This window comes from Talpa occidentalis, unplaced genomic scaffold (assembly GCF_014898055.3).
Source record: "Talpa occidentalis isolate TD23 unplaced genomic scaffold, MPIMG_talOcc4v2.1 talOcc4.8, whole genome shotgun sequence".
NCBI lineage: Eukaryota > Metazoa > Chordata > Mammalia > Eulipotyphla > Talpidae > Talpa > Talpa occidentalis.
Window position 1 is genome coordinate 102,215,722 of NW_023605194.1, and position 15,134 is coordinate 102,230,855.

The 15,134-nt window shown below is 35.2% G+C and overlaps 1 long non-coding RNA gene across 1 annotated transcript in view; it reads left to right on the forward strand.

Moving 5' to 3' along the window:
- LOC129145061 (uncharacterized) overlaps nucleotides 1-15,134 on the forward strand; it is a 37,247-nt gene that overhangs the window by 8,619 nt on the left and 13,494 nt on the right. The window lies entirely within an intron of this gene.

The window sequence follows — 15,134 nt, forward strand, 5'->3', positions numbered from 1 at the left end:
CCTTTTGTCATATATTATTATCAATCAAAAGGAAAGTTCAGTAGTCAAAGGGGCTTCAAGAATGTGGAGAAGAGCATTTTTTGTAAGTGGAGGCAAACATTGAGTGTCCATTTAAATGTAAATCAGGAGTCTTCCAGACTGGTTGGTGTATTTTGTCAACATGACAAATAAAACTACAGAAGAAAGACTTTTCCTCTTTCCTGTTAAATTCTGTGGATGACCTGAGACTTAAACTGTTGAATGACAGACTAACACCACAAAGGCATACAAATTTCATTTGATATTAATATTTTATGTGTACATAGAAGCTTTCATACATGAGAATTAAAGACCCAAAGAAGTAGGTAATTTTTAGTGCTTATATACCGTTTTAACAAAGAATAACAACTTGTGAATATGTGAAAAGACAAAGGAAAAAGAAGTTTGTGTCTAGGCCGTAAGCTATGGGAACATGACCAAGGTAATATTGGGGGAAACAAATGAAACGATAAGGATTTTTAGGGTTGATCTTTTGTTTGTACAGGTTAATCTCTCAGCATAAATTTCCTATATTTTGTGATAAGAATATTCTTCTCTTTGTAAAACAGAGAGGACAGCTTTCTCCAAGAAATTTATGCCCCCCCTTTTTTTTTTGTTAGAAAGGGTCAAGCCAGAGAGCCCTTCCTGCCTTTGTTTTTTCTTAACCGCTTTCAGCTCAAAATAATCAATATGCTGGTCTGACATATTTTGGCATGATGTGTTCTGATCTCTTTTATAGCCACATGGTAAAGAAAGATATATCTGGTTATATTATACACTCAAATAGCCAACTTTCCTCGTGCTGATTTCTCACTCAACCAGAATCTTTTGTTCAGTTGGCTTTCCATGCAGCTCACTTTCTGGGAGAGGATGGAGCAGAAGGGTCACATGGCCGAGAGCTCTCATTAAAAATGTACAGCAATTTACACTTGTCTTTTCTGGATTTCGAAGGCTTGATGCAAAATTGCTTGACCCAGTCTATGCTAGGATCCTTATGGTTTTTATTTCTGAGCTTTCAGTATTGAAGTCCAAGACTCAGCTGTGGTAGAATCACTGAGCTCAATGCCACTGTGGACACCTGGTGGGGCAGCTAGTGAGGATTGTATAGTGACACCCTCTTTTATTTCATCCATTTTTTAGACTTCTCTAGGCATTATTTTCCCTATTTTACAAGTGAAGAAGAAACTCATGCTTAGAAGGAAAATTTGACAAAATTTTTGCAAATGACAGGTGGCAGAGCTAGAGTTTAATTCAGGTCTATAAAATGCCAACGCCTATTCTTAACAGTCCCTATACCATACAGCCTTTTATAAGCTACCCTGAGATATCTAGAAGTCACTGCAAATTATTATTGCATGTAGCCAACTTTGTCATACATGGTTGTTGTTCAATGCTCCAGTATGAGAAAAGCCCAATTACTCTATATCATAAACAAATAAAAGTGAATAACCATCAGGAAAATAGAATTTTAACAGTTTTAACAATAAAAACACAAGTGTTTTGATTTCATGCCTTAATCCTGTTTAATTTATGCAGCAAAGGTATGCTCCTAGAATAACTATTAATGTGGCTGCCTTTTATATTTATATTTTCCAGGATAATGAATAAGTGTACTTACCAAAATATACTTTATTAGAATAATAAGAACATGATAATGAGCACTTAATGTCACAGTATGTTAGAGTACATAATAATGCTTCATTTGCATAATTTTCCTTGTTCCTTCAAGCTTTGTGCAAGACAAGGCCGGTGTTTGTTATTTTCATTTTACATTGTGAAAACCAAATTTTTTTTAAAAAGATTTATTTATTGGTTTATACAAGCCCTGGGTACAGTCAGAAACGTGGGAGGGTGAGAGAATTCACCAGAGCCAGAGTGGGGAACAGAACAGGCAGACTGACGAAGTACATTGCTGAGGGGAGCAGCAGATGGTCTGCTGAGGGGAGCAGCAGATGGTCTGCGTCCTAACTATTGTTCCTTTTCACTTTTTCCATGCAGTCCAATTGGTTAACCCAGTTCGGTATTTGGCCTTTTTCTGAATTTATCCTTGTTCTAATGCCCGTTGATACTGCTTTATCTTCTGTTTCTTTGTGTGACAAGTCTCTGCAACTTTGCTACTCCCACTAGTGTTCACTTCAGCAGCCTGGTAAATAATAATGCTTATCTTCATAATAGATGAAGAAACCAAGATGCAAGAAGGCTAAGTTTTCTGGCACTACACAACTAGTATGTGGCAGGAGTGGGATTTTAAATTTAGCTTCTCTGACATCAAACCCTATGTTCATTTTATTAGCTAAAGTGCAAACTATTGCTGTACGTATTGAACATGACTATCTGCACAATACTTTGTATCCATTCTAGAAATGATACTTCCGGAGCCCAAGCAAAACCTCACCTGTAACTTTTCAATGTCAAAGACGGAAAACAGTAGGGTTTAATAAATTGTCAAAGCAACACTTTACATCAGGTTCCAAGAAGCATTTATGTCCTTTTTAGTTGTCTGTCATCAACTGTTTGTTCCCATCAACTAGAAGTTAGGCTTCACAGTATGAGCTATTTTAAAGTTTTGCCTGACAGAGTTGAATGGAGAACATATAATTTGGGCAACCCTGCTATTTAAGGGATATGTGATTATAGAGAAACAAGCTGCTTGCAAATTAATTATATTAATTTCCTCTGACACTTCAATTTTTCTTTTGCAAATCTTTTTAAGTTCTGGTATTTTTTTTTTTTTAAATGTTGGCAGGACAACTTTGAGAATTACATATTAAAGTAGGTGTCTCTTTAAATATTTTTTCCACTCCAAAGACGTTTGATCCCCAAATGAGAATTGTGATCCCTTTTGTGACTGACTTTATATTGAACCAATTTAGTGTAGATTATTTTGTGCTTTGGAAAAATATAGATTAAAAGGATCAGTCAACATGGTATTCTAATCAAGAAACACACATGTCACATGAGATAGGACACAACTTTAATACAGTAATCCCCTGAGAGCAAAGCTTCTAAATGCTAAGCAATTTTCATAATGCTAAGCAATTTGCTAAGCAAATTTCATAAATCTTGTACAGAGCCAAGTACATGAGCAGCACAGAGGCCACAAACACAGCCATTTTTGCCTTGCCTAGTGGAAGCTAAATAAGGTCATTCTCTGACTGTGATATTAGATTTGTTTTCTATGAGGATAAATACTTTGGGGAAATGATTTGATAGCAAGCTCTGATCATTAATGGGTTGTCTTCATTTCCTATGGTGAATTTTTTTATTTTTAAGTAATTCTCGTTTTTAACTAGAAATTTGATTTTAAACGTGTTAACTCTAAGGTGCTAAATGAAATGTTTGCCTCTTGTTAAAGAAATTTTAGGCAATAGTATATGTGGTTTCAGTAGGTATGATAGATACTAAGTACCATTGTGATTCTATACCAGCAGGCAAAGATAAGTCAGGAATTAAAGCACAGTTGTAGAGTCAGACTAACTGAGCTCGAATTCTGGATTCTGTGCTACTCAGCTGTACATTCCCAGACAAGTTACCTTTTTTTTTTTACCTCAGTTGTTTAATCGTTAAAATGGGGAAATTGATAGGAGTTATGTTATTGACTTATTGTGAGGATTGTATAGTAAGTAATATGTGTATTCAGAAAAACCTACAGTTCTCTCTCCTAAGTAGGGAAAAAACCCAGTTCTGCTCTCCACTTCTACCACACTCACATAGAATACATACTTAAAACTCTTCATCTCTGACACTGCTGGTCATAAATAGGGGGAGATTGCCCCCCACAACAAACAAACAAAAAATAAACAAAAAAAATTCTCTGTGACACTAATTGTGACCTGGTTGGGTGTCTGTCATTTTAACTCAATTCCAACATTATCTTCCTGGAGACAGTGAGAGAGAGACAGATTACCCACCAACTCTGATCTGAGTCTGGCCTGAATACATTTTCTCATTTATATAAATTAAGAAATTTCTAAGTACCTCAGTCTTATTTATGTTGGGTTGTTGTCCTTTGGAATTAAGAAACCTCACTAATACAGAAGTTATACTGTTGTCATTCTAGGCAGAAACATACTATTGCCACACATTTGTCAACACTGTTGAATCCATGTGACAGAGCCTATGATTTGGGACCTGTCTTGTTTCATCGACTTTGTGTAATATAACTTCCAGAGAAGAGCAGGCACTTTAATGTCTGACTTGGATTTTAATAGAAAGAATGTTAGTAGGATTTTTATTACCTACTTGTACGCTTGAACTGAAAGGCAAGGAAGAGTCAAGTAGGGGAGCTGGGGCAGAATAGGATTTCATGGAGAAGCACCATATATTATCTAATCCCACTATATTGTATCAGTCACAGTTTTTGTTTTAACTTTTATTTTTTTAATCTTTTTTTATTTTATATCTTTTTTACATTATTTTTCTTTTTTGCACAATGTATGCATTTTCATCTTGGTTAGAGTCCCCATATAATTCCCATCCCCCCCACCTTGTTTTGATCCTACTCCCTCCTCCCACCCCTGTAGTGTGTCTCTGGTTTATAGTTGCTTGTTGATTTTGATTTTTTCTTTATTATAATTAGGTTTTTTCCTGGTCCCTTATTTAGGTTTTCTAAATTCCTTCTATAAATGAGACCATCCGGTATTTTTCTTTTTCTTTTAACTTTTAAACTAATTCTTTGGAATAGAAGACTCATGTTTCTGATTTCATATTTTTCTAATTCAGTGGGGCCTTACATTATTGTCTTCACAGCTTCAATCAATAATCCTTTATTAGGAAGAATGAGAAAAAGGAATAAGGGGAATTACAGGGAAAGCTGGAAACATGTCTTTTGGGGCCTCTTCTTTGCCACAGAAGAGCAAGGAAAAATGCAGAGGTGTCACCTTTATTTCATCTGATGTAGATTTTTATCCAGAGAAGCAGGTTACTGAAAAAAGGTAAAAGAACAGAGGTGAATAACCAGATGAAGACTTAGCAGCTGCATGCTTTCTCTTTGAGACATGCCCACCTTTTTCTGGAGCTATCTTCTCTCTGAAGGAGAAATAGCATAATATGAAAGGAGCTACTTCAGTAGGATGGGAACACATTAGGTTCAATTTAAAAGGATTCTGAAAGTGATTACTAGAATGAAAGGTACAATTTACTAGTCCCTGGCCCTCCTTCACAATATTCTTGAGCTAATTGCATATCCAAATATAATGGCCTCATTAAAAGTATGATATTTAGGAAGACTCAACATGCTACCTTTCCTTAGGTATTACAAAACAGCAGAAAAAGAACATTAAGTAAATGTCAAATGAAGACTGCACCTCAATAGAAGGATTTCTCTAGTAAACAAGATAATAAGACTATACTTGGTTTCCGAGTATCATCTCCCAGTAAAAGGAACTAGATGTTTTAAAGAAAGGGGTGGCGAAATTTTGGGTGGGAGGAGGTACAGGGTGAGCTATTGTACCAGAAAGAAATGTACCACAAATAACTGGAGGCAACAGGAGTTCCAATTGGCCAATTTTGAGGAACCTAAATATCAAAAACAGCAGTAAACATTGAATAATAACATCAAAACTGGCTAGGAGTCCATAGAAAAGAAAAGGGGGGAAGGAAAGGTGATTTAGTTTTATGCAAGAATGCTGGGTAAAAAATATGCAATGAGGATAGAAATAGAGAGTCATCTTTTAGCAAATATTGGCATAATAATGTACTCAGGCAAGAATTATCAGTGGGTGTCATGGCTATTAGGTGGAAATAGTTGGGGACCAGGATATTCATATCCTCTATGAGTATTTTTTACATAATGTGTAAGTCTTATGGGAATCACGTTAATCCACATAGCAAGCTCACCATCCCTCTTCATGTGATACAGGGTAAAGTGTTCAATGTTAGTTATTGCATTCTGACAAAAATGTTTAAACAGAAGCTATTCTTAAAGAAATAATCAGACATCAAGATTGTAGGATAGTTTATAAGTCAACAGGCTTAGGTTCTTTGATAAAAACAATTGTTGATTAAGCAATAAAATAGGAAAAGGCATATGTATAAATAAAAAGAAACATGCTGAGTTCAATGTGTGAGTCCTGAATCCATCCTTAATCAAAAAATGATAAGCAGGGCCTCCCTGGTGGCACGGTGGTTGGGCACTGGGTTCAATCCCTGGCCACCGGTGAAGGTACAACATGGTGCGCAGACCTCTCCTGCCGCCCACTGCTTCCCTCAGCAGTGTATTTCATCAGTCTGCCTGTTCTGTTCCCTGCTCTGGCTCTGATGGATTCTCTCACCCTCCCGTGCTTCTGACTGTACCCAGTGCTTGTATAAATAAATAAATAAATAAATCTTTAAAAAAAAAGTGATAAGCAGTTATACAAAGGATTTAATTCTTTGGGTAGATACTTAGAAGTTGGAACAATGGATCATATGGTATATCTACTTTTAATATTTTGAGGAATAATCATACTGTTTTCCATAGGGACTGGACCAGTCTACATTCTCACCAACAATGTAAAAGGGCTCCTTTTTGTTCACATTTGCACCAATATTTGTTGATTATGTTTTTTTTTTTTTGTATGTGGGCCATCCTCATGGGCGTGAATGGGTATCTCATTGTGGTTTGACTTGAATTTCCCTGATGATAGTTATTCATGTGCCTGTGTTCATCTGTGTATCTTGTTTGGAGAAGTGTCTATTTGACTCTTCTGCCCATTTTTTGATGGTCTCTTTTCTTATTTTTGAGTTGTGTGAATTCGTTATTGATCTTGGATATTAGTCTTTTCTCAGATGAAAAATTTTCTCCATTTCAGTAGAGTCTCTTCATGTGTTAATGATAATATCTTTCACTGTTCAGAAGCTTTTTAGCTTGCTGTAGGCCCATTCACTTACATTTGCTTTTGGTTTCCTTGCTATTAGAGATGTATTCATAAAGACATTCCTGAAACCAAAGTCTTGGAGTGTTTTCTCTGTGTTTTCTTCTATGTATTTTATGGTTTCAGGTCTTATATCCAAATCTATAATCTATTTTGCATTAAATTTTTGTATGACTACCCAAAGAATACAAATCCACTAAGTCAAAGGGATATATACACTCCTATGTTCATTGCAGCTCAATTTACAATAACCAAATTATGGAGACAGCCTAAAAACCCATCAACAGAGCAGTGGAGTAAGATGTGGCATATACACCCAATGAAATACTGTTAAGCTAAAAGAAAAGAGGAGATTGTGCCATTCGTGATAACATGGATGGAACTGGGGGTATTACGCTAAGTGAAATAAGTCAGAAGGAGAAAGACAAATACTGGATGATTTCACTCAAATGTCGAATATAGAGAAAAACACAAAGGAACTGACAAAACCAAACCAACAAACCCTAGAAATATAAATTCAGAGTTGAGGCTGCTGGGGAGGTGGGTGGGAGAGAGGGAGGAAGTAGGAACAATGTGGGGAGCAGTCCCAATGGCCTAGGGTAAGGGACTATGGGGATTTCCATGATGGAAGAAGTGTGGTGACATATATCTGAGGAGCTGTGAACCCATTCCCTTAAATCACATATAGTGTTGTAAATAAATGTTACCTAAATAAATAAAAATAAATAAAATTATATTAAAAATTAATAAAGGACATTATATTAACAGTCAGGTAATTTAAATATAGAATAAGTATCAGATATATATTTTATTGTTCTTCAAGATAATTTAGATTGGCTGGGAGTTTCTTCTGTTGGGTTTGCCTACATTCACTCATGCATTTGCAGGCACCACTGGATGGCTGGGTTCCTCTCCTATGACTTTTCTTCTCCATGAGTCTCTACTGGGATTCCTCTGTGCTATCAGCAGCCTTTTCTAGTCTTTTCTTCCTCTGTTGAAGTCTCATGGCTTTGGAAAGTGGGAGGAGAGGCTCAAAGGGATCACTAGTGAAATAATCAACCACAGCTAATATTAGATAATACTTTTGGATCATTGCTAACTTTTTTGGATGTGTTAATAATATTGAGTTCATGAAGGACAATATCCTAATTGTAAACAATAAAGGTTGAAGTAGTTAAACATAAGGTAACATGACTTGTGCCTTCATTGGTGGAATCAAGAAAGGGAAGGAGGGAAGGAGGAAGTGAGAGAGAGAGAGAGAGAGAGAAAGAGAGAGAGAACATAATGTCAGTAATTGTTTGAGCAGGGGAATGCAGGTTTTGATTATTCTTTCAAATTTTCAAACCTGGACTTGTTGCACAAATATTCAATAGATGGAACTCTGCAAAGTAAAACTTGGTGGTTTTTAAAAGAACCCTTGATAAGCTTGTGGAGGACAAACCACCTTTTCTACCTCTGAGGTTGTGGATTCAATAGTACAGGATCTGTCTGTATAACAAATACTCTTTCCCAGTCTATAGGCCACACTTTTAGAAAGATCGTACTATATTAGAAAAATGAAGTGGTCCATACACTTTCTAAATTACATACCATATAGAAAAAAATGAAAATAGGGAAGTTATTACAAATTTAAAGATAACATAAAACAAGATGGAAAATTGAAACTAACAATGTTTATGAGAATGATTTAAATAGGACAAGCTCATTTGTTAAATAAAGACACTCATAAGGAGTTAAAAATCAAAACTCACCTATATGCTGTTTATGGGCAACGTATATAAAATTAAGCGAAAAAAATTACAGTATGAAAGATGAGAATTTTAAAAGCTAAATTTTACCTTCTATAATGAAGATCTTTCTGAACTAAATAATCAACATCAGAATTCAAGAAGGAAGCCTACAGGAAATATATAAGGAAATTAAAATTAATAGGAGAAAAAAATTTTAAAAATAGATGAATCTTCTTACTCAAACTTCTTATAGATTAGAAATTTACATATAAAACATGAAAATAAATGTAGTTGAAAACATTGTAGAACTTTTAAAATTATCTGGAAAGTGTCACTGAAATCTAAGAGAACATTTGATACATTTTATCATATAAAAATTAAATGAGTAGTAAACAACAAAACCAAGATATAAAATAAGCTAGAACAATATTTACCAAATATCAAAAAGGATTCTAAGAATTATAATTTTAAATCCCAAAAGTTCCTAGAAAAGTTTATTAAGAGATATGAACAATTTTTGGGCATTTGGGTTGTTTCCATAGCTTAGCTATTGTAAATAGTGTTGCTATAACCATAGGCATGCAGGTGCCCTTTGGAATTACTGTTTCTGTGTCATTTGGGTAAATACCTAGGAGTGGAATTGCTGGATCATATGGAAGCTCTATGTTTAGTAGGTCAAGAAATCTCCACACAGCTCACCATAGTGGTTGGACCAGTTTGCACTCCCACCAACAGTGCAGAAGAGTTCCTTTTTCTCCACAACCTCGCCAACATTTGTTGTTGCTAGTTTTTTTAATATGTGCCATTCTCACTGGTGTAAGATGGTATCTCATGGTAGTTTTGATTTGCATTTCCCTGATGACAAGTGATGTTGAACATTTTTTCATATGCCTGTTGGCCATTTGCATTTCCTCTTCAGAGAAGTTTCTTTTTAGCTCTTCTGCCCATTTTTTGACTGGATTATTTTCTTTGTTTTTGTTGAGTCTCATCAGCTTTTTGTAGATTTCTGTGATCAGTCCTTTATCGTTAGTGTTGTGTGCAAAAATGTTCTCCCAGTAGGTGGGGTTTCTCTTTGTTTTTGTTATTGTCTCTTTTGCTGTGCAGAAGCTCTTTAATTTGATGTAGTCCCAGCTGTTTATCTTTGCGTTCACTATCACTGCTTTGGGTGATGTGTCTGTAAAGATTTCTTTGAGGTGCGTGTCATATATTTCCTTCTATATATTTCACCTACATTTCCTTCTATATATTTCATGGTTTCAGGTCTTATGTCTAGTTCTTTAATCCATTTTGAGTTGGTTTTTGTGCATGGTGTGAGATAGTGGTCAAGCTTCATTCTTTTGCATGTAGCGACCCAGTTTTCCCAGCACCTTAACCCAAATGCCCAAAAATAGATGACTGGATCAAGAAGATGTGGTACATATACACAATGGAATATTACTCAGCAATCAAAAAAGATAAACACATGCAGTTTGCAGCAACATGGGTGGCGCTAGAAGGGATCATGCTCAGTGAAATAAGTCAGGAAGAAAAAGAAAAATACGGGATGGTCTCACTCATAGCAGGAATTTAGAAAACCTAAATAAGAGACCAGGAAAAAGACTAATCAATACAAAGTAAAAATCAAAATCAACAAGCAACTATAAACCAGAGACACACTACAGGGGGATGGGAGGGGAGGGAGCGGAGGGGAAGGAAGGACTAGAGTCAAAATAAGGGGGGGGTGCAATTGTTTGGGGAATATAACCAAAATGAAAATGCATACATTGTGCAAAGATGGAAAAAGATGTAAGAATTATATAAAATAAAATATTTAAATAAAAAATAATTAAGAAAAGAGATATGAACAAGAAAAAAGTTCATAAGAAAGGTAATACAAGGAACTGATACACACATAATTGATCAGTTCTGTTCACAAATCAATCTACATTTAGATGCTTAGATACCAGTTTAAATATATCATGTTGGGAAATGAGGAAATTGATAAAACTCATTTTGACAAATGTATGAAGAATCTGTTAGCAGGGCTAAAATTTAGTTACAACATTTTTGCAGAGCATTATGACAATATCCATCAAAATTTAAAATGCATCTTTTTAGGATATAATACTTCTCTAGGAATATGTCTTGTAAAAACATGTACACATAAATGCATGAAAATGTACATGCAAAGTTATTTATGGCAGCATTTATTTTCTAGTAGTAAACACAACAAATAATCTCAGAGAGAGTGTGTGTGTATGTGTGTGTGTGTGAGAGAGAGAGGGAGGGAGAAAGAGAAATTAAGACATTAGGCGAGAACAAATCAAGGTGTTTAATTCTTAGTTTTATATAGCATTTTTCATTGTTTTAAAACATTTGTTTATTGCTAAACAAACAACAAAAAAAGACAAGAAAATCAATGTCCATTCCAGAGAGAGTTTAGATGGATATAAGTATTAACAAAAAAGAGCAAGAATCTTATTATACAAAGAACTTTCTTTTAATGTAGTTTTAAATGCCAACTAATATGGATAGCAATTTGTGGTAATGTTCTCTCGCTAGGGTAAATACTGCATGAGAATGGGCCATTTTGGCCCAGTGGGATTTCCTACAGCCTTTTCTAAAAAGTTTGTCTGAAAGATTAAGTCAAACTACTGTGGCTGGCTAAGGAACCCAGTAAAATAACACAAAAGCTATGGAAAACTGCCCTTTCCATTTTGATTTGCGATCTTGAAATATCTTTTCAGGAGGAGAAATCAATCTCATGAAACATTGAAGTTAAGCAATGATTAGACATTGGGAATTTTGCAACAGCTATAGGAGACCCACATTTACATCATACAGTGCAGGATATACAGAGCCTGGTATCTGTGGAAAATCCCTTCTGTATGAAAGTGTGTAATACCAAGTGGCTTTCCACCTCTCCCCCCAACCCCTGCACCTCTCAGCCAAATACCCAATGTATTAGAATATATTGTGAGATTTAATTTATATGTTTTCTTACAAATGTAATATACCACATTTCTGTATTGAAGGTAATGTTTTTTTACCAAACAGCACATATATGTGACCACACCTGAGGTCTTTAATAGGAAGTTTAAGATGATATAAGTGAAGAGGCAGGTTTCTAAATGACTTTTTATATAAATGAAGAGAAATAAAGATTCTGGAAAATAGCTTATGATTTGAGAATTTTTGACATATTGGACATGTCAACTTTAATTTTCCACTAGGCAGTTCAGAGCTGAAATAAACATCAGGCTCATTTACTATGCCACTTTGTGTCAAACTTTTACCTTAGAAAGACATCATTCTGTACTTAGGAAATAGAAACTGAGGATATACTTTCCTTATCCCAGTCCACCAGTGATGGTTCCACAAGAATCCATATTCAAGAATTCCCCTGTTTGCAGAAATGATTGACTAAATAGCCTGTTGGCAAACATTTCAGCCTTTTCGTTGCAAACAAGGTCTTCAGAAATAACAGGGCAAATAGTTCCAGGTCTCTGTGACCTAAAATGTCTGGTGAAGCTGAAGAATTATTAGGGCATCTTAGAGAAACCTGAGGCCATTCAGTCTAATGGTTTAGTAATGAGGTCTTTGTCATTGGGTCAGAGAATAATGTGCCTTCAAACATGGTATTTATTCAGCAGTGTTCACCAGTGTTGGTTGCATTGGCTGTGAGAAGTCTACTATGTCCTGGATATTCTAAGGCAATTCACCCTTCTGTTTAACTACAAATGGATTTATTTTGTGATAAACATTCAGCATCTAGGGAAATAATCAAAATAATGAAAATCCAATGAAAAGCAGACATCACACTGACAGCACACTAATATACATGAGAGAGAAGGTAAACGTTTTATTTTGTAGCTCATATTTAAAAAATCTATAAATAGCAAAATATAGTCATTTCAGAGAGATGAGGTCAGGAAAAAGGAAACAAAGCCTGAATTCACAGACTATTACAATTAAACCTATACTGGCCTCTGGTGGTCAGATTTGAAAATGTATTTGTACATTTTTGGATGGAGTAATATACTTTAATAATATACATTAATATGCAGATGTCTCACTTTGTATAAACATTGTTTTTTTTTAACTACTCACCTGAAAACATTTTTTCCTATTTAATAAAGTTGAATGACTCCTTTTTGGAAAGATTCCAATTCTAAACATTTAAACTTATTTGAGGCCTATAAGTAGTAAGTTGTATAAGATGATAATACTTATTTACTGGTATTTGGATATTCACATATGCTACAATCAGTGCAGAAATATCGGAAAGAATATTGCTTCAAGTTTCCTAGACTACTTAATTTTAGCAATCATATGGAATGATTTTGGGAGGCTACTTTGTATAAACATGGGATAGACCTAATGGTATGAATCCATAAGAGGAAAAAAGTACAGTTCTTTATCAAGCTTTAAGAAATGTAAGCTTTGTAATTTCAAGATTACTTGGAAAATTAACTTTTCCAATTAAAGAAAATTAGTCTGCATTCTAGCTGACTGCTTAGTTTTGTCATCTTAGATCATTTTATATAGGAGCCAAGAGAACTTATTAATAATGCACTACTTGAGTCTCAAAGAAAAAGTGAAGAAAGAGGTATAATTTGCTTGGCTCCTCTTTTTATTCTAACTATAAAACATCCTTTTAACTAAGGAAGATATGACAGAAGTTGTTTTTCTTTTGTTCTGATAATTAAAGAGGACTTAGTAAAATAGTTCCTCATCTTACTTGGTAAGTTTTATTCTCTACATTAACTGGATGTGAACTATTATAAAAGCATAGTTAACCAGGGAAATTGTGGAGTGTGAGAGGATTCACCAGAGACAGAGTGGGGAGCAGAACAGGCAGACGGGCCAAAGACACTGCTGAGGGGAGCAGCGGGCGAGACAGGAGAGGTCTGCCATGCCATGTGGGAATCTCCCTGGCTGGTAGGGAATCGAACCCATGCTGCAGAGGCTGCAGACAGCTTCACAGCGCTGCGCTCAACCCACTGTGCCACCGGGGAGGCCCCTAAACTGCTTCTTGCAGTGTGAAACCTAAATATGTGCTATGACAATTTTTGCCCCAAGTGAGGCTTTTAAGAACCTGTTTAATTCATTCGATAAATATTAATTATGTACCTATTTTATATAAATATTGTGTTGGCTACCTAAATCAATGAGGGGAAACTACAAGATAAATTAGAAATATACCTTGAATTTAGGTGCTTATAGCTTTGAGGAAAGATATTTGAGATATTTTTAAAATATGAAGTACATGCAAATCTGGAAGAAAAGTTAACATTTTAATAGATGATGTAAAATGTCAACTCATTAATAACTACTAAAGAACATTAAAATGAGTAAAAAAAGAAAGGCAAATTGAATGAATGACATACTTTACTTAGGCTACTATGAACTATTTAAAACAACCATTTAAGCTTATTAGGGAAAATTTTCAAATACACATAGATGTGCAAATTATCAATAGCGTGTGGCTCTAACTACCATCCACAATTATGAGCAAATGTTCAATGTTGTTCATTAAAAAACCCACCCACTTAAATCCACCCTTGAAACATTTTGTAGCACATCCCAAACATCATTTAATTTTTCTCATGAGTAGTTTGACATTCTAAAAAATAACATTATCAAACCTATGCATATTTAAAGATAATGTCTTATTTAGCCATTTTCAAGTTTTCAAATATCCAGTTATAATCATGATTGAAGTATATACAGATATTGCTTTTGATCCACACACCTCTAACTTTATAAGTCTGCAGACCCTTCTCTTTTCCTCCCTCTTTCCCTCTTTATATGTATGCCACCTGCACACATGTGTATGTACAGAGCTACATATAAAATATATTATATACATATTTATTGAGAGAACCAGGTCCTCACTGCCCCATTTTTTTACCCACATGTATTTTGTTCATTTATTGCTGTGGTGTCCTTTGACATGTTCTCCACCCCTCCCACTCTCCCCCACCCAGCCCATTTTGTTTACATTGGTAATTAGATTATATTAGAAAAGACATTTTAGAATTGAGTCTTGTATCACGTATTTTTTGGGGGGGTTTAAGTAAGTGGAACTTTGTTGTCAGAAAGTGGGAATAATTCTAAGATTGGGTGTCTTTGTATGTCTAGCAGGAAGGAGGACAAGAATGTGGCTAAAGCAGTCACTGAGATGAGCAGTTACTTATCTCAGCCAGAGAGATATTTTGTGATTGGATAGTACATTTTGTCTGTGTTCAGACATGACTGTATGGTTGCTTGATCCACGCTAGGCAGTGACCTTGTCTAATGTCGATGTTCCATGCAATTGTATGTTCAAGAACACCAAAGCATGGCTCTGAACACCAGGGCAGCTCCTGATGTCAAGCTGCTCTTCTCTAAGATCACTTACCTCCATCCAGCAATTCAAGTCCTTGGTACAGGTGGTGCCTGACATAGAGATGGTTCTACCTCAGGATGTTGCAAAAGCCATACAAATTCAGTATAAAGTATCCTTCATATTTTGAATTTTGATCTTTTCCTGGCCTAGTCTAATACTCTC